At 38.0% G+C, this 24644-nt stretch overlaps 8 non-coding genes across 8 annotated transcripts; all 8 read left to right on the top strand.

Moving 5' to 3' along the window:
- The first annotated feature begins 19401 nt into the window (after window positions 1–19401).
- On the top strand, window positions 19402–19474 carry trnar-ucg (transfer RNA arginine (anticodon UCG)). Its single transcript has one exon. It is a non-coding gene; the product is annotated as a tRNA-Arg (tRNA).
- Window positions 19475–19781: 307 nt separating this feature from the next.
- On the top strand, window positions 19782–19854 carry trnaq-uug (transfer RNA glutamine (anticodon UUG)). Its single transcript has one exon. It is a non-coding gene; the product is annotated as a tRNA-Gln (tRNA).
- Window positions 19855–20166: 312 nt separating this feature from the next.
- trnar-ucg (transfer RNA arginine (anticodon UCG)) lies at window positions 20167–20239 on the top strand. The gene has a single exon. It is a non-coding gene; the product is annotated as a tRNA-Arg (tRNA).
- A 307-nt stretch (window positions 20240–20546) lies between these two features.
- Window positions 20547–20619, top strand: trnaq-uug (transfer RNA glutamine (anticodon UUG)). The gene has a single exon. It is a non-coding gene; the product is annotated as a tRNA-Gln (tRNA).
- A 312-nt stretch (window positions 20620–20931) lies between these two features.
- On the top strand, window positions 20932–21004 carry trnar-ucg (transfer RNA arginine (anticodon UCG)). The gene has a single exon. It is a non-coding gene; the product is annotated as a tRNA-Arg (tRNA).
- A 688-nt stretch (window positions 21005–21692) lies between these two features.
- trnar-ucg (transfer RNA arginine (anticodon UCG)) lies at window positions 21693–21765 on the top strand. Its single transcript has one exon. It is a non-coding gene; the product is annotated as a tRNA-Arg (tRNA).
- A 307-nt stretch (window positions 21766–22072) lies between these two features.
- Window positions 22073–22145, top strand: trnar-ucg (transfer RNA arginine (anticodon UCG)). Its single transcript has one exon. It is a non-coding gene; the product is annotated as a tRNA-Arg (tRNA).
- Window positions 22146–22828: 683 nt separating this feature from the next.
- trnar-ucg (transfer RNA arginine (anticodon UCG)) lies at window positions 22829–22901 on the top strand. The gene has a single exon. It is a non-coding gene; the product is annotated as a tRNA-Arg (tRNA).
- Window positions 22902–24644: the final 1743 nt, after the last annotated feature.

The following is a 24644-nucleotide window of genomic DNA, read 5'->3' as shown; positions in this document are numbered from 1 at the left end:
TATATAAGTATGTTTAAGGCTTGTATAAGTATCTTGTATAGTTTTGAAACTAAAAATAAACATTTCATAAAAAATATGCTCTATAAAGGTAAATAAAATGAAGTTTAACTTACTTTTGGAAGATGGGCTGGAGAGGTCCTCCTCCGTGGTAGAGAGTGGACGAAAAAAAAGCAATCCAACCATTTTCTCAACCACATCAAGCTTTCTTATTTCACTTTCATTTCGAAAGAAACGGCTTGCCTCTTCTTTGCACCTTACACCAACCATATTGAATGGATGCACGAGATATTAAACAATAAAATTGTGAAAGTTCTTTGCGCACTGGTGATTCAGTACAGTATGTCTACACACAAACTAGGAAAAGGAAGTGGATTTCTTCTTCGGGGTGGATGCTGGGTGACCTCATACAGCACCACACGGTGGTAGCGACAGAAAGAAGCACTACAGTACTGTCCTGTACCCGCGAAAAGGTGCACACAATACAAAATCTCACGGCAATGTCTGGATATGTTTCGACATTTCGAAAACTTTTTTCGTATCTTCCTTTTTTTGTAAGTCGAATGGTCGTAAATAGGAGAGTGTCTGTATAGTTTTTGTATAAATGATTAAAAGAAATCGGAAAATGAAACAAATACATGTTAAGTGGATTAATGCACGATAAACATCAAAGAGAGTCACATAATGTAAACAAAACAAGAATAAAGGAAATAATACAAATATTTGTTTACCTTTTAATTTGACTCTTTGTTTACTGGTCCTCAGCAGTGTTTTTTGCCTCACGTTTCTTGAAAATCTGAAAAATCAAGTTTTTGGGGGGGTGATTTCTTTCTGGGAATTCTGAAACCTAGGGGATTTTAGCCAAAATGTATTTGATACAGACTGTTAAAATGATGACTGCTTCCTCTTCCTTGCTGTGAGCCGTAAGTTCCCAACCCCTGCTCTACATTGTAAATATTTTTTGTCTGCCCTTTGTCCGTATAGTCTTTCACTTTTTTTTTTCCTTTAAAATCTCATTACATGTTTACCCTAGAATGCCATGTTTAACCTCGATGCGCACATTGTTTCACAACATTGATATCAATGACAATAAAGACAGTTTATTTCAACTTACAAGGAAAAGAGGGGCGCCTCAACCTCTGATAATAAATTCCAATCTCTTCTAATGTCCTCTCCTGAGCCCTTCCTTTTTATGAAATCTCCTAGGTCACAAAAGCGGATCCGCCATAAAGGGTGTAGGAATCAAAGAACATCAACTTGATTGGCCGATAGTGACAATCATATAAACTCTTCATAATAGTCAAAACAGCGAAGAACAGTCATCAACAATAGTCAAAATAACGAACTGACATGCTATAAAATCTCCTTTAAATAAGTCTAATGATAAAGATAGAACAAACTTATCATGTCCTATCCATATTTTCCTAATTGTGACACGCTTGCAAGTTTATGGGAGCGTCATTAATAAAACTGACAATATTTTTCTCTAACATAATAAAAACTACCACTTCTTTTCTACCATTGACTAACTGACATTCACAAATGACCTTGGAAGAATAAAGACATCAGGCCAATAAGAATGACAGCATAATACTATGTGGCAAAACTTGGGCGACATAATTAATTGCAGCACTCGCTGAACTCACAGACACGGTGAGCTTTTTGAACACGTCGCCAATATTCAGCGCTTCAGCTTTATCAAAACACAAAAGACAAATTGCGCCACCTGCACGAGTCTGTAAAGCCTGACAACTCGTCTCACTTGCAAAATGTAAATGTTCATGCCTCCTCTAAAAGCGGCGTGCTAGCCAATTCGTGGCGTGCTACGTCTTCATGCGGCAATACGATACTTTCAAAACAGTAGATGCCGTCGGTAATGTCAGAGACAGGAAAAAGAGCATGCAAATTCCTGATGATGATGGCCCATATGGCCGAGAGAGGCACGTCACTCAAACTTCATGAACTGTTTGGAAATTTTCTGCGGTGAACCTACATTTTAAAAACGGACCCAGACGCCTGAATCCAAACTGGGATGATTATCGGATTGATTCATACAAAATGCAGCAATAGGCAGTTTTAAGGCACCTAGTTTCTCTCGGGAACAATGACAGGTGGTCGAGAGGGATGGAAAAATGAGTGCATAGACGGTCAATGGTGCATGGCTGGACAGGGGTCTGCTGCCAGTGGTCAAATGAAAATTGAGATGTGACCAAATTATTTCTAGAATCAGTTGTGGTAAATACAACTACAGTTTATTTTTATTTTCAGATTTTTTTTGTAAATATGGAGCTTTTGCGTATGTACAGTACATCGTTGTCATCAAGGGAAAAAGTATAGACTTCAAGTCAATTCATGTTTATTTGTGTAGCCCTAATCACAAAGAGGGGAATAAATCTGAAAGATATGAGGGAGCAAGTCCATGCATTTTGTATACAACCAACAGAACCTTAAATCACATCTTAAGATAACAGGGAGCCAATGCAGGTTAGCTAAAATCGGGGTAATGTGATCAAACTTTATTGTCTTAGTTAAAAGCCTCGCTGCATCATTTTGTACCAGCATAAGGCTCTTGATTTTGGACTTTGGGAGACCGGAGAGTAGTGCATTACAATAATCGAGACGGTAGGTAACACGCATGAATTATAATCTCTGCATCCAACTGAGACAGCATATGGCCAATTTTAGCTATCTTGCGAAGATGTTCTAGTGATATTCTTAACGTGTGTTTGAAAGGACAGACCGGGGTTAAATAGGACACTGAGTCACTCTAGGCGATATTACATTTGTCAATGTTCAGAGCAGTTTTTGAGAACAAGTCACAAGTTTAGATGGACAAATAACTAACATTTCGGTTTTTTCAGAGTTAAGGCGCAAGAAGTTGAGTGACATCCATTCTTTTATCTCAGTGAGGCAGGCCTCCAAATTTTCACAGTTTAGTGTGGCAGATTCCTCCATCAGAAGATATAGTTGAGTGTCATGCCCGTAGTAATGAAAACTGATATTATACTTGCGAATAATATCACCTAATGGAAGCATGTAAATGCTGAAAAGAAGGGGGCCAAGTATTGAACCCTGCGGAACACCACAGGTAAGACTTAAGGGCTCAAATGTCATTTCACCATATTCAACACAGTGCGTCCTATCTGATGGGTAGGAACTGAACCATAAGAGGACGGTTCCTGAGAGACCAATCCATTTTTCCAACCGTTCTAGTAAGATATTATGGTCCACAGTGTCAAAGGCAGTACTGAGGTCCAGCAGCAGAAAGAGTGATGAAGCGTCGGAATCCATTGCCAGTAGAAGATCATTGGTTACCTTAATCAGGGCTGTCTCAGTAGAGTCGTAAGCCCTGAATCCCGATTGCATGGATTCAAAAAGATTGTTCTCGGATATAAAATCATTCAGTTGCTGTGCCACAACTTTTTCAAGCACTTTAGAAAGAAACGGTAGGTATGACACAGCTCTATTATTACATAATCTTTCTGGATCAAGGTTGGGTCGTTTCAGTGTAGGTTTAATAACATAATATACAAAAAAATCATTAATTGACAAAACTCGATCAAACTAATCTCCACACTACTTTTCTACAATAATTTTGGCTCTTAGCTAACTGTGATGTATGTAGAGAGACACGTCTTTGTTTATTACAGGATTTTTATCTGTGCTTGGTTTTTATATTTTATGTTGTGAACCGTTACAACTACAACCATACAAAAATGGTTTAGTATTCATTTTGATTAATTGCTATACCAACAACTGCTATTAAAGGTGGACACTTCTAGATTATTCATTATTGTAACGTTAAGTCATAAAATAGAGAACGGATTGCCGTTAATTAAAAAAAATAAAAATAAAAACCTTCAAAATTACTACTCTCAAAGTTTGTTATATTTTATACATTGTTATGAATCTTTTGTTGTTCAGGTATTTGCAATGATTACTTTTACCTTTTTTGAATTGTCTGCATTTGAATGCACCTTAAAGTATTTAACAATAACGTTACAATTTATTGGAATTTTCTATTGCCGGAGATTTGTATCATAACATACAAGGGCATGCTTATCAGCATCAGTAGCTAACTCAAACGCAGTTGCAATTTTTGTTGGGAAATGAGTTTACATTTAGCACAGCATTAGCAGAGAAAGTATCACTAGCTGCTAGTGGCATTAGTCCCAAAGCTACTAACACATCAGTATAAGCAGTGCTTCAGTTGCAGCAATTTATAGCCGTCGCGCTTATTAAGCAAGCCATTAACATTAGCATAATGTGTTTCTGTTTGTTTGTATCCCTTAACCACTAGGGCACCACTTACTGTGGTGTGTCTTGGGTGCCCATCCCTCTCCAGGCCAACATATGTTTCCACCCGGTCTTAAACCGGGGACCTTTCGCTTGTTCGGCTAATGTGCTAATATCTGCACTACGGAAACACTACTGTAACATTATTTGTGCAATTTAAACGATTGATCACAATCAAAAATAGTTGCATTGTTATTCGTCCTATAAAATATTAAGCTCTTCATTCCATTAACTACCTGATATACTCGCATATAAGCTTACATCCTATATAAGACGACCACCTTAAAACTGCAATAAAATACCCACATTCTTAACGCAATATGAACCCAAAATATGCATGAAACATCTGCCAAAACAATGATACTTATTTGAATGTGTATAAATAAAAGAATCATAAGCTGCTAATAAAGTTAAAAATAAAACAATTCAAACCATTTACTGTACCTTTAAAAAAGTGCTCCCTTGGCACTTGTACACTATTTTTGTACTTAGCAATCATTTCCTCCTTTAACTCAATTGTTGTTGACACTGTTTTCCACTTTTCATTCTGCTTATTACTCATTTTCTTGGGATCCATTATTGCGGGCGAAAAATACAATAAAACACACTAATTCCTAATGAAATGGGATGTGTTCCCTCTCAAATACAGTATACATGTAAATATACATATAGATTCAGATACAATACATGGCTCCAAGTAACTGAACAGGAATAAGAGATCAGGGGAGATGGGTTAAGTCATATAAGGTGACCCTTGGATTTGAGTATTTTATAGTTCTAAATTGGACTTATGTTGGTATCAATATTCCCTCTAATTTTCCACGGGTCTGAGCGTTCACACAAAGTCGGTGAGCAACGCTTGAAACAACAGTGAGCCACCATAATCCCAAGTGTGGCAAGATAATTAATTATCAAACATGTCCAAAACTTGACATCAAGTTACATTTTGCTGAGTTTCCGGCAATGCAAAATTATTTTTCTCTTTTGAATGAATTGACTCATGTACTATTGCAAAGGTTGTACGGCCTACAAATGTTGTTTGTTCTTACAATTCTTTCACAAGATATCCATTTCTTTTTATTTCCTGATATATTTTGTCGCATAATATTAACATTTTTGGGGGTTTATTTAGTCGGTTGTAAGATACAGAACTGTACTTAATCACATTTTTTAGTGGAAGTACAATGTTGGCAACAAGATTCACTTGATATAATTGGAAATTATTTGAATGCAACACAAACTTTTTCTTCTTTTTTCAGTGTTTTTTTCTACTTTTTAAAAAAAAATTCCCTCAAAAAAAATCTCATTGTGTTTATTTTTTTTTTCGAGCTGTTACTTTTTTCTTTTTGTTCTCTTTTTACTTGTTTCCTACATTTCTTTTCTTTTTTTCTGGCCTTTTCCCTAAATTTTTCCTTCTTTTTTTTCTCTTCCTTTTGTTTCTTTTTTTCTCAGCTTTTCACTACTTTTTCATTTTGGTATTTTTTTCTTTTTTGTTCTATTTCCCCCTTCCTTTAAGTCATTTTGTGCATAATTTTACTTAATATTTGGTCATGTTGGGATTAAAGAAGCATAAACAACCTGAAGAGCCGTTTAGGACCCGAAAGAGCCGGTTCCTTTTTAGTGAGCCGAGCCGAAGAAGCCGGTTCTCGAAAAACTCTACTGACTTTACTCAACTTCGTACTACTTCGACCTTGACTTCCCAGTACCGCATTTAGAACACAACGTCAGGGGAGCCCGTGTATTTTTACCTTCATGCACTGTAACTTTGACTTAATTCGCTTCTTAATTAGCAAGTTCGAGCCCTGATTTTTGTGAGCTGGCTAGATTTTCTTGTGCGCTGAGAATGTGCGAGCAGTGCGCAATTGCGCACGCGCGCAGCTTAGAGGGAACACTGGTTGGTATACACAATAGTTTCCTCCATTTCCCTTCATATAATGCTACGTTGCATTCTGCCGACATCCAAAAGCTTAGCAAGATATACGTTCCTGAGGAAGCAACGGGTCCCAGTCGACTCGCTCGCCTGAGCGGAGGTTCGTTTGAGGGTTGGTTTCAAACGCACCGTCCCTTCTCCTCAAGCGGTGAAGCAAAGCCAAGTGGAGCAAGCTAAGCGGCGGCCACAAGAGCGCCATTGTTCTCGGTAATAATCAAACGAAGGAACGGCAGGTAGCGTTTCTCAAGCGCACCCGTCTCGTACACCCTGCCAGTTTTGGTGAATGGAGTGCTTTTTTAGCTGGCAGCGATTGGCCATCGGAGCTCGGAGAGGATGTGTGTCTGTTTAATTAGTGTGATGAGCTCAGCCAAGTTTATGTGCAGTGTCAGACAGCAGGTATTAACCTCTGGAGTTTGACCCCACGAGGGGGGTGACCCACCTCAATCTTGACATCTCTTTCTATCATCTCCTTTCATTTCTTCTTCTTCATGAGAAAATTATTTCTGATGAATCGACCTGAATGAGGAGCATGATCTAATTTTTGTTTTTCCTTTGCCTTTCCTGAAAAAAGTTTATATTTAATACTAAAGTCAAAAAAATGTGTTATGCTCTCCTTCTATCGTGTTTACCGGATTAAAGTGCACTCCGCAAAAAATGCACTTGAAAATGAAAAATGCGCAATTGAGTAGCACGCAACTGAGTGGTTGACGCGTCCAAGGCACTGTTCTGAGGTCATGGATTCAAATTCAGCTACCAGCCTACCTGTGCGGAGTTTGCATATTCTCATATTCTGGATTATTAAATCGAGTTAATCCATCAGGTTTTGGCGGGTTCGGGTTTATTTTTCGGCAACTCGGGTCAGATCGGGTTGTATTCTTTAGGCCCAATCTTACTTCTAACCTGATTTGAATCAGTAGTTTTACTGGAGTAGTCACATTTATTTTGCATACTATTCTTTTACATTTAGTTACATTGATAAATTAATTCAGGCATTTTAAGGATAGCTGATGTGGCCCTCAATCTAATGACACCCTTGCTCTATAGTAGGGGTGGCGAACGCGTGGCTCTAGAGCCGCATGCGGCTCATGGCCAATAAGTTGCGGCTCTTTGCCTCATCATATTTTCTATATACTGTGGCTCTTTGCCTCGTTTCATGTTTAGTTTTTTTCCCCCTCTTAAAACACACTTGAATCCATCAGAGTTAATAACAAATACTAAATAATATTTTGAAATTAATTTGGCAGATTTGTTGTTTTTATGCTGCTCCGGACACAACTGACTGCCAATCATCTGCGTAGCTGACGTCTAATGCGGGTCAGTGCGTGGTGTGGCTCTTTGACTCTCACGGTTAAAAATTTCGGCTTTGTGTCAAACTTGTTCGCCACCCCTGCTCTATAACTTTCAAGGGCAGTGAAAGAGTTAATATTTATGGAGGAAGATGAGAAGGAATTCCTGTTTATGGGTCAAGAGTTCCTGCAGCTGTCCTGATAACGCTGCAAGATTTAATGGCTGTATCTTATGTGATTGTTGACGATTCTTCATAAATGTGTCACGTTTGCCCTCCAAACAACTAAACTCAAAACACGAGTCCCAGAATTAAAATATGATCTGTACTTGGATCCAGTCAGGAGATTCTGATCTTCTTGATCGGCGGCCAATCAAAGAAAGTCTCTTTAAACACACACCTTTAACTTATTTCTTCTAACTAGTTCCTTTTTTATGAACTAACTCTTTCACAAAATCACATTTGTTATGCAGTTTCCTAACTCGATTAAATAAGAACCAAATCAAAGATGAGTTATAGAAGAAAAAAAAGCTTCAAGAGTGAAGTTTAACATTCAAAGATGATTAGCAATGTGGTTTTCTGGAGTTTGTATCATAAACAACCATCAGAGCGCCTCGTAGATCATTCCATTGGCAGATGACTGCAAGTGAGTGTTAACATCGCCCAGAGGCGATCGCTCTCTTAATGCTTTTAACCACAGCTGTTTTCCTTAAAGGGACAGTGTGTATTAATTAGCGCATCTTTGTGGTTACAAAAAAAATAATTAAAAAAAAACTGATTTAAACAATCAGCAAGAATTCACATGCATAATTAAGAATACTCGTTGGTCGAGAATTATAAATTATTTTACATAACAGGAGCCTCACATAAAGGAAGCTTCCATAATTGTCTGCCATCATGCTGCTACAGACACCCAAAAACTTCAAAAAGCCTGGGCAAAAAAAAGAGTAAACTGTTCACCTTGGCTTTCTGTAATTTGTATTATTCCTTGTGCTTTTTAGCATTTGTTTCCAGATGCACTATACCATACACTGTAGGGGTGGGCAAAGCTTTTAAGTCAAGGGCTACATTGGGTTTAAACATTTGGCAGAAAGGGTGGGCCAGGAAGAAAAAAATTATTGGTTGGTCGGATGGTCGATGGTTGATTGGTTGATTTTATCGGCAGATAAAAAAAAATTGAATCAGTCTCAAATCTGATTCCTTGACAATGGTGGGTGGGTGGATCCCTTAACCACTAGAGTAGGGATACCAATTCCTGTGGCATGTCTTGGGCAAGTAAAACAAAAAAATAAAGATAATGTGGGCCTATTCAATTTTTCTCATGTGCATTTATGATCAGGCATACATGCGGACAACGACAGATACATTTTATATTTCATGAAATTGTTTATGAAACACTCAGAATGAAGAAAAAATAATATATTATGCCGCTCTTTCAAAGATGCTGTCGGGAATTTGAAAAATGTCTACTCTCTGATGCCATCTTCTGGCTTAGCCCTCACGTTTTTTTTCGTTATTGGCAGCACTAACCGTTGTTCGCGGCTCAATGTTGACCCGGGATCTATCTCAATCCTGACTACCAATAAGAAAGAAGTATCACTCAATCAAATCAATACAACATTTTACAAACTACTTAAGACCATTCGCGACTTACGTAAAATGGTAGGTAGGAGCATTTTTTTCGGGATGTCGAAAAATATCCGGACATTGCTGTAAGTTAGATTTTGTTCTGTCTGCACCTTTTTCCGAGTACAGGATAGCACTCTAGTGCTTCTTTCCGATACTACCGTTGTTTGGCGCTGTGAGGGGTCGCCCTGCATCCACCCTGAAGACGAAATCCAGCTTCCTCTTCCGAGTTTGTGTGTAAACATACTATTCTATACTGTATCTCCAGTGCGCCAGGAACTTTGACATTTTCATTGTTTAACATCTCGTACATCAATTCAATATGGTTGATGTAAAGTGTAAAAAAAGAGGCAATCCGTTTCGTTTAAAACGAAAGTGGAATAAGAAAGCTTGATGCGGTTGAGAAAATGGTTGGATCGCATTTTTTCGACTCTCTTGAAGTGCATCTTCCAAAAGTATCTTTATAGAGAATATTATTTCATTAAATGTTTATTTTTTTTAGTGCAAAAAAATACAGGTTACTTAATACAAACCTTAAACATACTTATATAAACATTAAACATACATTCCATACAAAGTATAGTACTAAAGCAACTTACGAATGAATTCAACTTACAAACTCATTTTTAAGTAGGGCAGCGTCTGTATTCCCATGTGTTCCCCGACATTTTGTAGTCAAATATTACACACAGTCGTTTTAACAACTTCAAATGCTTTTTAAAAACCATGAACAGATCAAAAAATGTTCCTTCCGTAATTTCGCCAGGCGATCTGTGTTCTTTGCTCTCTAGCTTAAGAGTAGAATTGTTTGAGGTTTTGAAAACCCCTTCCGAATACTTAACAGGCAGTATTTCTAATCCATAAATTGTGAAGTGGTCATTGCCACCATTCATTTTCAAGTTGGAGGGCATGTGGAGGACACTTCTCCTGATGAGTTATGGTAATGATTTAGGAAACTCGTTTAGATTAACTTCATAAATGGTTAATTTGTCAAACCATCTGGCAATCATTTCAATACTTATGCGGCCGAACGCAGTCGGGGATTTCATAAAGGGACATCACGACGAGACTCGATTTTGTGACCGTGTTCGGAGCCCACTTTTGTAACACAGATGTCACAGTTTTTTTTTTTTTTGACAAAATGTAAAGAATTTCAAAAACACACAAAAAGATTACAAAGGAAGTTAGAAACTACCATGGAGAACAAATCCAATCCATCCATTATCTGCACCGCTTATCCTTAGTTGGGTCGCGGGGGGTGCTTGAGCCCAACCTAGCTATCTTCGGGCAGTGGGCAGGGGACACCCTGAGCTGGTTGCCAGCCAGTCGCAGGGAACACAGAGACGGACAATTCGCTCACTCATTCACGTCGAGGGACAATTTGGACCTGACATGCATGTTTTGGGAATGTGGGAAAAAACCTGAGTGCCCGGAGGAAACCCACGCATGCACGGGGAGAACATGCAAACTCTGCACTGGGAACTTGCGGTAGCTGGACTTGAACCCTGAACCTATTCACCGAGGGTCTGCGCGCCAACCTCCCAGCTGCCGTGCCTCCTGTAGAACAAATAATGGACTACTTTTATTTAGCGTGGCTTTTACTGTTCAAAGTTAAATGTAGATGTACAGTAGTAGACAATACACATTCCTTTTCATGAATGAAAATGTGATACTATACTTGTCGCTAGGCAAATTTCCATAGTCAAACCCGTGTTGTGCCCTAATAGGATAAAAATTCAAAAGATCACGTGTATTTTTTTGTGGTAAAATTCATCAAAAAGGTATTGAATTGAAGAATATGCAGAAATACATGATGTATTATACTAACTAACGTGCATTTTTTAAACACTCTTTTTGAAAATGTTATATTTTACATAACTTGAGGCTTACTGAGAGGGAGCTAACATTATTGTCCGTCTTCTTGCTGCTACGGATTCTTGCCCCCAAATACCTATGAAAGAACGGGCAAAAAAGAAAATGGTGCAATTTGGTTGCTATTAGTTTCCGTAGTAATGAAGTATATTTTAAAAACTCGTTTTTTTGTCAGACCGACCTCACCTTGCCCCTTTCGGCTCTAAACTGGATAGTTTCGGTCACTGGTAGCTGACGGCAACATCATTGATTGCTTTTATTGTCACAATATTTTACATAGTCTGTTATACTTTTTGTTGTGTTTTTAAGGTTTATTATGTATTAATAAGGGGAATTGCAGTCATCAGTAAGGGGAGCAGTTGGCTTAGGTTTACAGGTGTGGGATCTATTATATGCAGAGATGGGTAGAGTAGCCCAAAATTTTACTCAAGTAAAAGTACTGTTACTTCAGAATAATATTATTTGAATAGAAGTGCAAGTAGACATCCAAATATTAACTTGAGTTAAAGTAAAAAAAAGTACTCAAGTACCGAGTAACTGTAGCAACGTTGTATTTAATAAGTTTTTTTTAAAAAAATCAAATGATTAAGTCCATCCAATCAACAAAGAAATACATTTAATTTAAAAGTAGATCAAAATAATCAACGTCAATTCAAGTGCTTTAATAAACAATAAAATAAAAATAGTATAAATCAAATAAATAAACAAAGCACATGAAGCCTACTTATTTTAACAGGCGTGGACTTAATGAGTCACCAATTAACGACTTCAATGTAGCCTAATATGGTGGAGTAAAAGTACAGTTTTTCCTTCACAAATTTACTTCAGTAAAAGTAAAATTATAGGGATTTCAAAATACTTGTAAAAGTACATGTAGCAGAGTAATGGTACTCCGTTACTACCCACCTCTGATTCCATACAAGTAAAGACGCTCCCCTACTTACGACCATTCGACTTACAAAAAATGGTAGATACGAACATTTTTTTCGGGATGTCGGAAAATATCCGGACATTGTTGTGAGTTTAATATTGTATTGTGTCCACCTTTTCAGAGTACAGGACATTACTGTAGTGCTTCTTTCTGCGTGTGGTGCTGTGAGGGCGCTCCCAGCATCTACCCCGAAGAAGAAATCTGCTTCCTCTTCCTAGTTCGTGTTTAAACTGTACTGAATCGCCAGCGCCCTAAGAACTTTGACGTTTTTATTGTTTAATATCTCGTGCCTCCCTTCAATATGGTTGGTGTAAAGTGTAGAGAAGAGGCCAGCCGTTTCTTCTGAAATGAAAGTTGATTAAGAAAGCTTGATGCGGTTGAGAAAATGGTTGGATTGCTTTTTTTTCGTCTACTCTCTACCATGGAGGAGGACCTCTCGAAGCCCATCTTCCAAAAGTAAGTAAACTTCACTTTATTTATCTTTATAGAGCATATTATTTTATGGAATGCTTATTTTTTAGTACAAAACAATACAGGTTACTTATACAAGCCTTAAGCATACAAACCTTAAACTCAACTTACGTCTCGTTTGAAAGTTGGGCAGCATCTCTACATAAGTATAAAAAGGGTCAATGCAAGTCTTTCTTTGATTTTTTTTTTATGCTCCATTGTGGATTTATTTTTTCTCAGCTAAATTGAAAAGACAGAACTCAAATAAGGTTCTTGAATGAATCCTTCAAGGACAAAACATCTCCTCATCATGACTCATCCTTTACATTTTAGCAGAAACAAACAAAAAGTAATTGAAAGCCTGATTCAAGCCGCCTCGGATTTCTTAATACCGCGCTCGCCTGAAAGAAGTGGAGTCACGGCGTGTCAGCTCCCCACCAAGCGCTGTTTTCCGCACTCCCTCGGAAAACACTCTTAATTGGATTTAGATATTTGCAAAATGATCTATTTAATGGGATTACCGCCGGTATAATGATCTTATTTATAAGGGAAGCAATCCAAGCTTTGGGGCGGGCTGATAATACATTTCCAGCTCTTTGGCAGTTAATGTTGTGTTACAAGGGGAGATAAAGTTGAAGTGGTGTTGTAAGTGAGTAGGTGGGGAAACGGAGCCGGTTCGGTGGCAGCTCGGACGGGCTTGAGTGGCCTTGCATTCCACGGGACTGTCTGGAGTGCAGGTTCAAACCCGCTGAACTGCTTACAAGTTCACGAAAGACGTAAAGTGGGGAAGAGGGGGATAGAAACCCCCACCGGGCCGCTTCAGACACATAATGGCTCTTTCTTACATCTTTATCCCCTACAATATCTCAATGAAGCTTTTACAGGCCCTGTTTCCACCTTAATGCTGGGATGTAATGTCTTACCTTTCTCCTCTTAGCTTTGCAAACATGATCCCATCACCACCGCTTAATGCATGTGTAGCGAATATGTGTGGTAAATAAATTATTCTAACAGACCATTTATTGACCAATTGGATTAATGGTCCGGGTTTATTCCTTTTAAAATTATTGCCTTTTTGGAGCACCACATACGTTTTAAGATCATTAAGTCAGGAGAACGGATGAAAAACCTGGTTTAGTAATTCTGAAGTGTGGCTACACACACTTTAGGTGAATTATTTTTACTGTTTTGATTGTTCAATATACTTTAATCAAAACACACAAACACTTGGATTTTGTTTACCAATCATCTACTGGAAAAGCTTGAACAGAACACAAAAGAATAATAAGAAAATAAAACAAAACAAAACTAGAAGTTGAGAACATAAACTGGCACCATTTGTATAGGAAACATTATTACGTTATTGTATTTTGCTAGAGTTCCCCATTTTATGTCACACCAAGACCTAGCGACAACGAGATATTCTGCGAAGTTCTGCTTCGACGAAGATGACGGCCGAGTTTTTATGTCCTCGGCTGTAGGCTTGAGACCCGGTTGGGACGAGGACCACAAGATGCACAGTGTTGAAGCTGAGGTGACTGCTTGTGACTTGAGGCTTCTCTGAGGTCGCTGGCTTTGTCCCACCGGTTGGGCCGCTAGCTTGATCAAGCTTGGCTGCTGACTCGGCAAGGTTCTCTGGCTGCTTGTTGAGCTGAGACTTGGTCAGGACCGTCCAGGGTTTTGGTCCAGTTCTTCTTGTTAGGATATGCCTTCTTGCTGGGCAAATCCAGACTGCCCTTGCAAGGTGAGACGTGTACCAACTCTAGGTTCCGGTCTCCTGGGAGGGGAGGGGCCCCTGTGGTGGAGGTGTGACGGCAACCTTTGCTGCGCACATGCAGACAACGCCCTCCCCCCCAACCTCACATTTCGCCATTTTCAGTCAGATAACATATCATTGTGATTGACTTTAAACACGGTATTTGCTTCACGTCTTGCCATTGTTTGATCATTTTCTGACATTGCAAAACAAAATTGTGACCAAACAAATACTCTATACATGTATGCTCGTGTGTTTATTAAAACAGGATACAAAAAAAATGTAAAAGAAAAAAATATTTTATTCATTTAATGCAAGAGCTTCCTCTCAAGTGGGATGGGCAAGACACTTTTTTGCCATTTTGACTCATTCCTTAAACCCAAACCAAAACAAAAATTCTGTAGCTATATAGTTCAAGGACATATCAAAAGAAATTGTCATTTCAAAAGTATATTTCTAGCTTTTACTACAGTTTAGTAAACAACATTTGAATTGATTTTCTTGAAAATAATACTTTTCAAGATAACTTTTAAGAAAGACCACTTATTGTGAAACGCATCTCAAGTAGATCTTTCACTTCAGCGCTTTTTTCATTAGTGATACTTCCAATATCGAATCAATGCTTTCCTTAAACACAAGGACACTTTGCTTACAAATAACATTTAACTGCAAGAACACTGATCTATTTCACCGTATTTATGCATTGAATGATGCATTAACTCCGAAAAAACTTTAGAGCGCTGGATGTTCCCGGTGACCTGGTCTCACGATTTCGGTCACCATTGCACTTGCGTTCTTGCAGACGTGCACGAAACATCATCCCTCCCTGCCCCTATAATGATGAAGGGACTTTGTTTTCTTTTTTAAAAAGAAAAAAAAGCTTTTTTGAATCTTTAAGTCTGTACTTATCCATATCTTTGCATTTCTCACCACACTTCATTACGCTTACTCGCCATATGGTGCCATCTACACACTGTCAATCGCTTTATACAGAAAGCAACACTAAGAAGTGGGGCCATACTTAATGTGGATGGGGAAAAAATGAAAGAACAGATAAAAGATGTTCTTTACGTAATTTTGGGCTAATCTTTGTCAGTAGCGCTCTCTCATAAGAGTAGAATTGTTTAAGGTTTAAATACCTCTACTTTATAGCACTTTTTTTTAGGTTGTGCTATGCATTACAGCGACATCTAGTGGCCAAATGTTACACAGTGTCCCTTTAACTGGGTGTCTCTCTTTTACCAAACTCTCTTCTTGAGGTTTTCCTTTTGACTGCATGTTGTGTGTAACCCGAACGGAAAAAGTATGTAAATGCGACTTTAAAACATTACCATTTCAATGTAAGGTTTGATTTATGTGTTTAAAAAATAGGTTATAATCTTGCACTTTAAAAGGATGTATTCTCAAATGGGATTATGCTAATAGGATGCAATTTGCATAAAACGGGTGGAAATATTAAACCAGATTAAAAAATGTTGAATATTTAAGGGGTTTTATCCATGCTGTTAGTCAACAAATATATTCATTCTCCCCGAGAATATTAGAGCCTAAATGTGACACAAATACTCAGACTGTGTTGCGGGAGCAATGATCTTATTCTTAAAATAAGTGTGAAATACTTGTCAGGCTTGCACTGTTTTTTTAGGCATGGGCCTCCGGTGGACTTTTAAAGGGAGACTGTGCAATATTTGACCACTAGATGTCGAAATAATGTGAAGTGCAATTCAAAACGAGTGCTACAAAGTACAAGGAACAATAAAAACAAGCGAAACTCAAAGTGACCAAACAGCACTATTCTTTTATCTCTTTTTTTTGCCCAGCTTCTCACGAGATCTTTAGTTTTTGGAAGTACCCTTAGCAGCAAGATGGCGGACAATCATGTCAGCTCCCACTACATGTGCCTTAAGTTATGTAAAATATAGATTTTTTTAAATCCTGATTTCCTATTGACAAATATGCACTCTAGTGTAATAGTTGATGTGTGTTTTTTTTAAATTCAGATCAATATTGTTTTTTTAATGAATAGAACGGGTTTTTATCACAAGGAGGCGCTAAATAATACATACTTTCTCCTCGAGTGTCCTAATAAATCCACAGCCGCTGGTCTACTTTTTCGGGAAAATTGGAATAGACAAAGAAACAAAGAGGACAAGAAATAATGAAAATAACAAAAGAAAGATAGAAAAGAAAAATAATTAAATGATTAAAAAGAACAAAACAGAGGGAAGGAAATTAAGAAAATATTGACATAAGTATAAAAAATAAAAAGGAAGAATAAGAAAGCCTAAGAAAGTGTAAGAGAGGGGAAAAAAGAAAGAATGAGACAAAGACAAAGATAATGAAGGAAGGAAGGAAATTCAGGGAAAGAAGGAAATACAAGGTATAGAAGAAAATAATGGGATGAAAAGTAATCAAGGGAAAGGATGGAATACATGGAAATAAGGATGCAAAGAGAAATAAGGATATAAAAAGGACAGGAAAAAAAGGTAAAAGGAAGTCAAGAGAAAGTAGGAAGTAAAGTACGGGAAAGAGGAAAATGAAAAGAGGCAAAAAAACAGAAAGGGAGAAAACAAAGGAAAGGAAATGAAGAAAATAAAAACCTAAGGGAATAAGTATGTAAATCCAACCGATCTGGAAGAAAAAAATCAGATGTTTAGCTATTTACTCATAAGTTCATATAACGTATGCTTATCATAAAATATTATCAAACAAGGAAAATTATCCCATGCGCGCGCGCACACACACACACACACACACACACATACACAAGTTATGTGAAAGGCATAGAGAGGCAAAGAAAAATCATGTGTGGAAATATACATTTAGCTACTGCTAAAAAACAATGACAGCTTAAAAACAGGCAAATTCTCCACTGTATAATTTAGAACCATTAAGACCTTTTGCCAAACTGGGACTAGACCCTATGTTTTTTTAGCCTAACCAGAGCAGAAGCTCCCCATTTATTATTCAGTTTTCTTTCTTTTAGATGTAACGCATGTGTGTTTGTTAAAGCACCCCCCCCCCCTCTTTCATCTGCAGTCTTTATGCCCGACAAACAAGTTGAGAGTCCAAAGTATCATCCGAAGACATGAATCTTCCCCGTAATAATCGGGTTAGAAACAGCCAAACTATAAATTTGTGTGCAAACTTGACCTCCTTCCTCCCGCTCATTATACTTCAATGAGGATACAATCAGTCACAGATGTCTGTCTTTTCCCTTTATCAAGCACTTATAAGTCTAAATTATTGTGGAAGAAGTTCCACTCGATGCTTTTGTGACCGCCCGGCTTCTTTGACCTGAACTCCATTTCTGTATCAGAAGAAACAATATTGGACATGTTTCCTCAATGATGTGTTTTTGTGGCTTTCCAATTTTGTTGATATTGATTTATGAAGTGCCAGCAACTGTGGTCACTGCCCTATTGGAGATTTATAGAATGGGCCGTGATGGGATATTATTCAAACTTAATAAGGCTTTGCTCATGGAACAATAGTCTGTAAGTCTGATCAAAACGAATCACTTGTTCCCAGATTAGAAAATTCAATTTTAATAGATGATTCCAGGTCATTCACAGTGCTTCTGTTGCTGTGTTTCCTCAACCGCCTCATTTAGAAGCTAATTTGGGTTTTATTTTTAGTTTTAAATGAAGCAACTTTTTCCTTTCATTGTCTTCAGACTAGGAATTCAAGTCATCCTAAAGGTGAATTCAGGGTTGTGTCCTTTAACACTGCTTGGTGTTTTGCAAAAAGTCAACTATTTTGCTTTAAAATTGAAATCAAACCTTTGAATTTTGCCCAAGACGCAACCACGTTTCTGACTTCCGATTTAGAAATCAAGTCCCTTTATGGTCTATCATGGGGCTATGCAAGTAATTAATGCTGTACGTTAAAGCTGGTATATGACAACACTGGTTAAGCTTTTCCAGTTTGCCTTAAATTTGTATTCCAGCCTTAAGCATCTGACTTCAAATTGAGAATTCAAGTCCCTTTATGGTCTAACATATTGTTATGCAAGTCATGCTGTGTGTCAAAGATTGTATAATACAACACTCGTTAAGTTTTTCCAGTTTGCCATTTATGTGTGTTCCAGCCTTTAAACATTGAAGACATCTGACTATGTGGCCTAATGGACACGGCATCTGACTTCGGATCAGAAAATTAGGGGTTCAAGTCCCTTCATGGTTTATCTATAGTAAATTAAACATTTCTGCAAGTGCAAGGTGGTGTTCCTGAACACTGCTTTGCGAGTTGGCAAAAAAATCAATTGCTTTGCTTTAAAAATGAAATCAAATCATTGAATTCTGCCCAACACTCAACCATGTTCCTCGTGAACCATGTTTCTGACTTCAGTTGAGAATTCAAGTCCCTTTTTGGTCTATCATAGTGCTATGCAAGTAATGCTGTACGTGAAAGATGGTATATTAAAGCTCAGGTTAGGCTTTTCCAGTTTGCCTCATATTTGTATTCCAGCCTCTTAATATTGGAAGCATCTGACCATGTGGCCTAATGGACAAGGCTTCTGACATCGGATCAGAAGATTAGGGGTTCAAGTCACTTCATGGTTTATCTTTAGTAAATTAAACATTTCTGCAAGTGCAAGGTGGTGTTCCTGAACACTGCTTTGCAAGTTGGCAAAAAAATCAACTGCTTTGCTTTAAAATTGAAATCAAACCTTTGAATTCTGCTCAACACTCAACCATGTTTCTCGTGGATTATGTTTCTGACTTCAGATTGAGAATTCAAGTCCCTTTATGGTCTGTCATAGTGCAATGCAAGTAATGCTGTTCGTGAAAGATGGTATATTAAAACTCTGGTTAGGCTTTTCCAGTTTGCCTCAAATTTGTATTCCAGCCTCTAAATATTGAAAACATCTGACCATGTGGCCTAATGGACAAGGCGTCTGACTTCGGATTAGAAGATTAGGTGTTCAAGTCCCTTCATGGTTTATCTATAGTAAATTAAACATTTCTGCAAGTGCAAGGTGGTATTCCTGAACACTGCTTTGCAAGTTGGCAAAAAAATCAACTGCTTTGCTTTAAAATTGAAATCAAACCTTTGAATTCTGCTCAACACTCAACCATGTTTCTCGTGGATTATGTTTCTGACTTCAGATTGAGAATTCAAGTCCCTTTATGGTCTGTCATAGCGCTATGCAAGTAATTAATGCTATACATGAAAGATGGTATATGAGAACACTGCTTTGGCTTTTCCAGTTTTCCTCAAATTTGTATTCCAGCCCCTAAATGTTGCGATCAACTGACCATGTGGCCTAATGGACAAGGCGTCTGACTTCGGATCAGAAGATTAGGGGTTCAAGTCCCTTCATGGTTTATCTTTAGTAAATTAAACATTTCTGCAAGTGCAAGGTGGGGTTCCTGAACACTGCTTTGCGAGTTGGCAAAAAAATCAATTGCTTTGCTTTAAAAATGAAATCAAATCATTGAATTCTGCCCAACACTCAACTATGTTCCTCGTGAACCATGTTTCTGACTTCAGTTGAGAATTCAAGTCCCTTTATGGTCTATCATAGTGCAATGCAAGTAATGCTGTACGTGAAAGATGGTATATTAAAACTCAGGTTAGGCTTTTCCAGTTTGCCTCATATTTGTATTCCAGCCTCTTAATATTGGAAGCATCTGACCATGTGGCCTAATGGACAAGGCGTCTGACTTTGGATCAGAAGATTAGGGGTTCAAGTCCCTTCATGGTTTATCTTTAGTAAATTAAACATTTCTGCAAGTGCAAGGTGGAGTTCCTGAACACTGCTTTGCAAGTTGGCAAAAAAATCAACTGCTTTGCTTTAAAATTGAAATCAAACCTTTGAATTCTGCTCAACACTCAACCATGTTTCTCGTGGATTATGTTTCTGACTTCAGATTGAGAATTCAAGTCCCTTTATGGTCTGTCATAGCGCTATGCAAGTAATTAATGCTATACATGAAAGATGGTATATGAGAACACTGCTTTGGCTTTTCCAGTTTTCCTCAAATTTGTATTCCAGCCCCTAAATGTTGCGATCAACTGACCATGTGGCCTAATGGACAAGGCGTCTGACTTCGGATCAGAAGATTAGGGGTTCAAGTCCCTTCATGGTTTATCTTTAGTAAATTAAACATTTCTGCAAGTGCAAGGTGGGGTTCCTGAACACTGCTTTGCGAGTTGGCAAAAAAATCAATTGCTTTGCTTTAAAAATGAAATCAAATCATTGAATTCTGCCCAACACTCAACTATGTTCCTCGTGAACCATGTTTCTGACTTCAGTTGAGAATTCAAGTCCCTTTATGGTCTATCATAGTGCAATGCAAGTAATGCTGTACGTGAAAGATGGTATATTAAAACTCAGGTTAGGCTTTTCCAGTTTGCCTCATATTTGTATTCCAGCCTCTTAATATTGGAAGCATCTGACCATGTGGCCTAATGGACAAGGCGTCTGACTTTGGATCAGAAGATTAGGGGTTCAAGTCCCTTCATGGTTTATCTTTAGTAAATTAAACATTTCTGCAAGTGCAAGGTGGAGTTCCTGAACACTGCTTTGCAAGTTGGCAAAAAAATCAACTGCTTTGCTTTAAAATTGAAATCAAACCTTTGAATTCTGCTCAACACTCAACCATGTTTCTCGTGGATTATGTTTCTGACTTCAGATTGAGAATTCAAGTCCCTTTATGGTCTGTCATAGCGCTATGCAAGTAATTAATGCTATACATGAAAGATGGTATATGAGAACACTGCTTTGGCTTTTCCAGTTTTCCTCAAATTTGTATTCCAGCCCCTAAATGTTGCAATCAACTGACCATGTGGCCTAATGGACAAGGCGTCTGACTTCGGATCAGAAGATTAGGGGTTCAAGTCCCTTCATGGTTTATCTTTAGTAAATTAAACATTTCTGCAAGTGCAAGGTGGTATTCCTGAACACTGCTTTGCAAGTTGGCAAAAAAATCAACTGCTTTGCTTTAAAATTGAAATCAAACCTTTGAATTCTGCTCAACACTCAACCATGTTTCTCGTGGATTATGTTTCTGACTTCAGATTGAGAATTCAAGTCCCTTTATAGTCTATCATAGTGCAATGCAAGTAATGCTGTTCGTGAAAGATGGTATATTAAAACTCTTGTTAGGCTTTTCCAGTTTGCCTCATATTTGCATTCCAGCCTCTGAACATTGAAAGCATCTGACCGTGTGGCCTAATGGACAAGGCGTCTGACTTCAGATCAGAAGATTAGGTGTTCAAGTCCCTTCATGGTTTATCTTTAGTAAATTAAACATTTCTGCAAGTGCAAGGTGGTATTCCTGAACACTGCTTTGCAAGTTGGCAAAAAAATCAACTGCTTTGCTTTAAAATTGAAATCCAACCTTTGAATTCTGTCCAACACTCAACCATGTTCCTCGTGAACCATGTTTCTGACTTCAGTTGAGAATTCAAGTCCCTTTTTGGTCTATCATAGCGCTATGCAAGTAATGCTATACGTGAAAGATGGTATATGAGAACACTGCTTTGGCTTTTCCAGTTTTCCTCAAATTTGTATTCCAGCCCCTAAATATTGCAATCAACTGACCATGTGGCCTAATGGACAAGGCGTCTGACTTCGGATCAGAAGATTAGGGGTTCAAGTCCCTTCATGGTTTATCTTTAGTAAATTAAACATTTCTGCAAGTGCAAGGTTGTGTTCCTGAACACTGCTTTGCGAGTTGGCAAAAAAATCAATTGCTTTGCTTTAAAAATGAAATCAAATCATTGAATTCTGCCCAACACTCAACCATGTTCCTTGTGAACCATGTTTCTGACTTCAGTTGAGAATTCAAGTCCCTTTATGGTCTATCATAGTGCAATGCAAGTAATGCTGTACGTGAAAGATGGTATATTAAAACTCAGGTTAGGCTTTTCCAGTTTGCCTCATATTTGTATTCCAGCCTCTTAATATTGGAAGCATCTGACCATGTGGCCTAATGGACAAGGCGTCTGACTTCGGATCAGAAGATTAGGGGTTCAAGTCCCTTCATGGTTTATCTTTAGTAAATTAAACATTTCTGCAAGGTGGAGTTCCTGAACACTGCTTTGCAAGTTGGCAAAAAAATCAACTGCTTTGCTTTAAAATTGAAATCAAACCTTTGAATTCTGTCCAACACTCAACCATGTTCCTCGTGAACCATGTTTCTGACTTCAGTTGAGAATTCAAGTCCCTTTTTGGTCTATCATAGTGCTATGCAAGTAATGCTATACGTGAAAGCTGGTATATGAGAACACTGCTTTGGCTTTTCCATTTTGCCTCATATTTGTATTCCAGCGTCTAACAATTAAAAGCATCTCACCATGTGGCCTAATGGACAAGGCGTCTGACTTCGGATCAGAAGATTAGGAGTTCAAGTCCCTTCATGTTTTTTTTGGGGGAGAATTTAACATTTCTGCAAGTGCAAGGTGGTGTCCTTAAACACTGCTTTGCGAGTTGGCAAAAATATCAACTGCTTTGCTTTAAAATTGAAATCAAATCTTTGAATTCTGCCCAACACTCAACCATGTTTCTCGTGAATTATGTTTCTGACTTCAGATTGAGAATTCAAGTCCCTTTTTGGTCTATCATGGCGCTATGCAAGTAATGCTATACGTGAAAGCTGGTATATGAGAACACTGCTTTGGCTTTTCCATTTTGCCTCATATTTGTATTCCAGCCTCTAATTATTGAATGCATCTGACCATGTGGCCTAATGGACAAGGCGTCTGACTTCGTATCAGAAGATTAGGGGTTCAAGTCCCTTCATGGTTTATGTTTAGAGAATTAAACATTTCTGCAAGTGCAAGGTGGTGTCCTTGAACACTGCTTTGCAAGTTGGCAAAAAAATCAACTGCTTTGCTTTAAAATTGAAATCAAACCTTTGCATTCTGCCCAACACTCAACCATGTTCCTTGTGAATTATGTTTCTGACTCAGATTGAGAATTGAAGTCCTCTTCTAGTCTATAATAGTGCTTTGCAAGTAATGCTGTACGTGAAAGATGCTTTTTGAAAACTCTGGCTCGGCTTTTCCACTTTGCCTTATATTTGTATTCCAGCCTTCAAACATTAATTATAATAATAATAATTTCCTTTGTATTGTCATTCTTTGTAACAATGTACACAGAACGTAATGTCGATACACCTGACCCGTTGTAGCGAGCCGATGCAGCCGCAGCCAACAGAGGGCGCCGCCATTTTACCAATTAGGTATGACTCGGCCGAGGCGCGAACCAGCGACCTCCCAGTCTCAAAAAACCTAAGGCGCCTGACTTTGGATCAGATGAGAAGCCGTTCGAGTCCCTTCATGGTCTGTCTTGAAACTAATCAAACATTGCTTTGAGTGAAAGGCTTTGTCGTCTATCATTGAGCTATGCAAGCAATGCTCTTTGTGAAAGATGGTGTATTAAAAACTGGTTAGTCTTTTCCAGTTTGTATTATATTTGGATTCCAACCTTTAACAACTGCAACCATCTGACCATGTTGCCTAATGGACAAGGTGTCTGACTTTCGGACCAGAAGTTTATGGATTCAAGTCCCTAATTGTCCATCTTGAAGCTATTCTTTCAATGCTGAGTGAAATAGTGGTGTCCTTCAACACTGCTTGGTAATTTGCAAAAAGTCAACTATTGTGCTTTAAAATTGAATTCCACCCATCAAGTAACCATGTTCCTCATGGACCACGTATCTGACTTTGGATCAGATGATTGAATATTTGAGTCCCTCCATGTTGTAGGATAGAGCTATTTAATTAGTGTCCTAAGTAAAAGATCATGTACTTCAACACTGGTTAGCTTTTTCCAGCCACTTATTTTGCCTTTAATTTGAAGTTTAAACTTTGAATTTCAGTCATCATCTGACCATCATGGCTTATGGGCAAAGCATCCGACATTGAATCAGAAAGAATAACAGTATGAGTTCAAGTAATGTTGTAGGTGAAAGGTGTATGTTACAACACTGGTTAGGCTTTTCCAGTTTGCCTCACATTTGTATTCCAGCTTTATTCATTAAAAGCGTTTGACCATGTGGCCTAATCTTCTGATTTGAAGTCAGATATCTTCATCTGACTTCGAATCAGAACATTAGTGGTTCAAGTCCCGTAAATGGTCTGTCTTCAAGCAAATCAAAAATGTATGTAAATGAAAAGTGGTGCCCTTGAACACTGTTTTGAAAGTTGGCAAAAAAATCAATCGCTTTGCTTTAAAATTGAGATCAAACCTTTGAGTTCTGCCCAACCCATAACCATGTTCTTCTTGGATTATGTTTCTGACCTCAAATTGAGAATTCAAGTCCCTTTATGGTCTATCATAGCGCTATGCAAGTAATGCTGTACGCGAAAGATGTTACATTAAAACTCTTAGGGTGAGAGTTAGGATTAAAAAAATTAGGGGTGCCTGCTGTACAATACGGTAGTCATTAAACTAGCAGGGGACTCATACAACGTATTCTTTTTCCAAAATCGTATTTTTATTTCCTACTTTAAGAATAAAGCATCTATGATTGTTTTTGTTCAAACA

The sequence above is a fragment of the Urocampus carinirostris genome, chromosome 13 (genome assembly GCF_059441175.1).
Source record: "Urocampus carinirostris isolate Australia breed hairy pipefish chromosome 13, RoL_Ucar_1.0, whole genome shotgun sequence".
Taxonomy (NCBI): domain Eukaryota; kingdom Metazoa; phylum Chordata; class Actinopteri; order Syngnathiformes; family Syngnathidae; genus Urocampus; species Urocampus carinirostris.
This window is presented reverse-complemented; position numbering and strand designations above follow the sequence as displayed.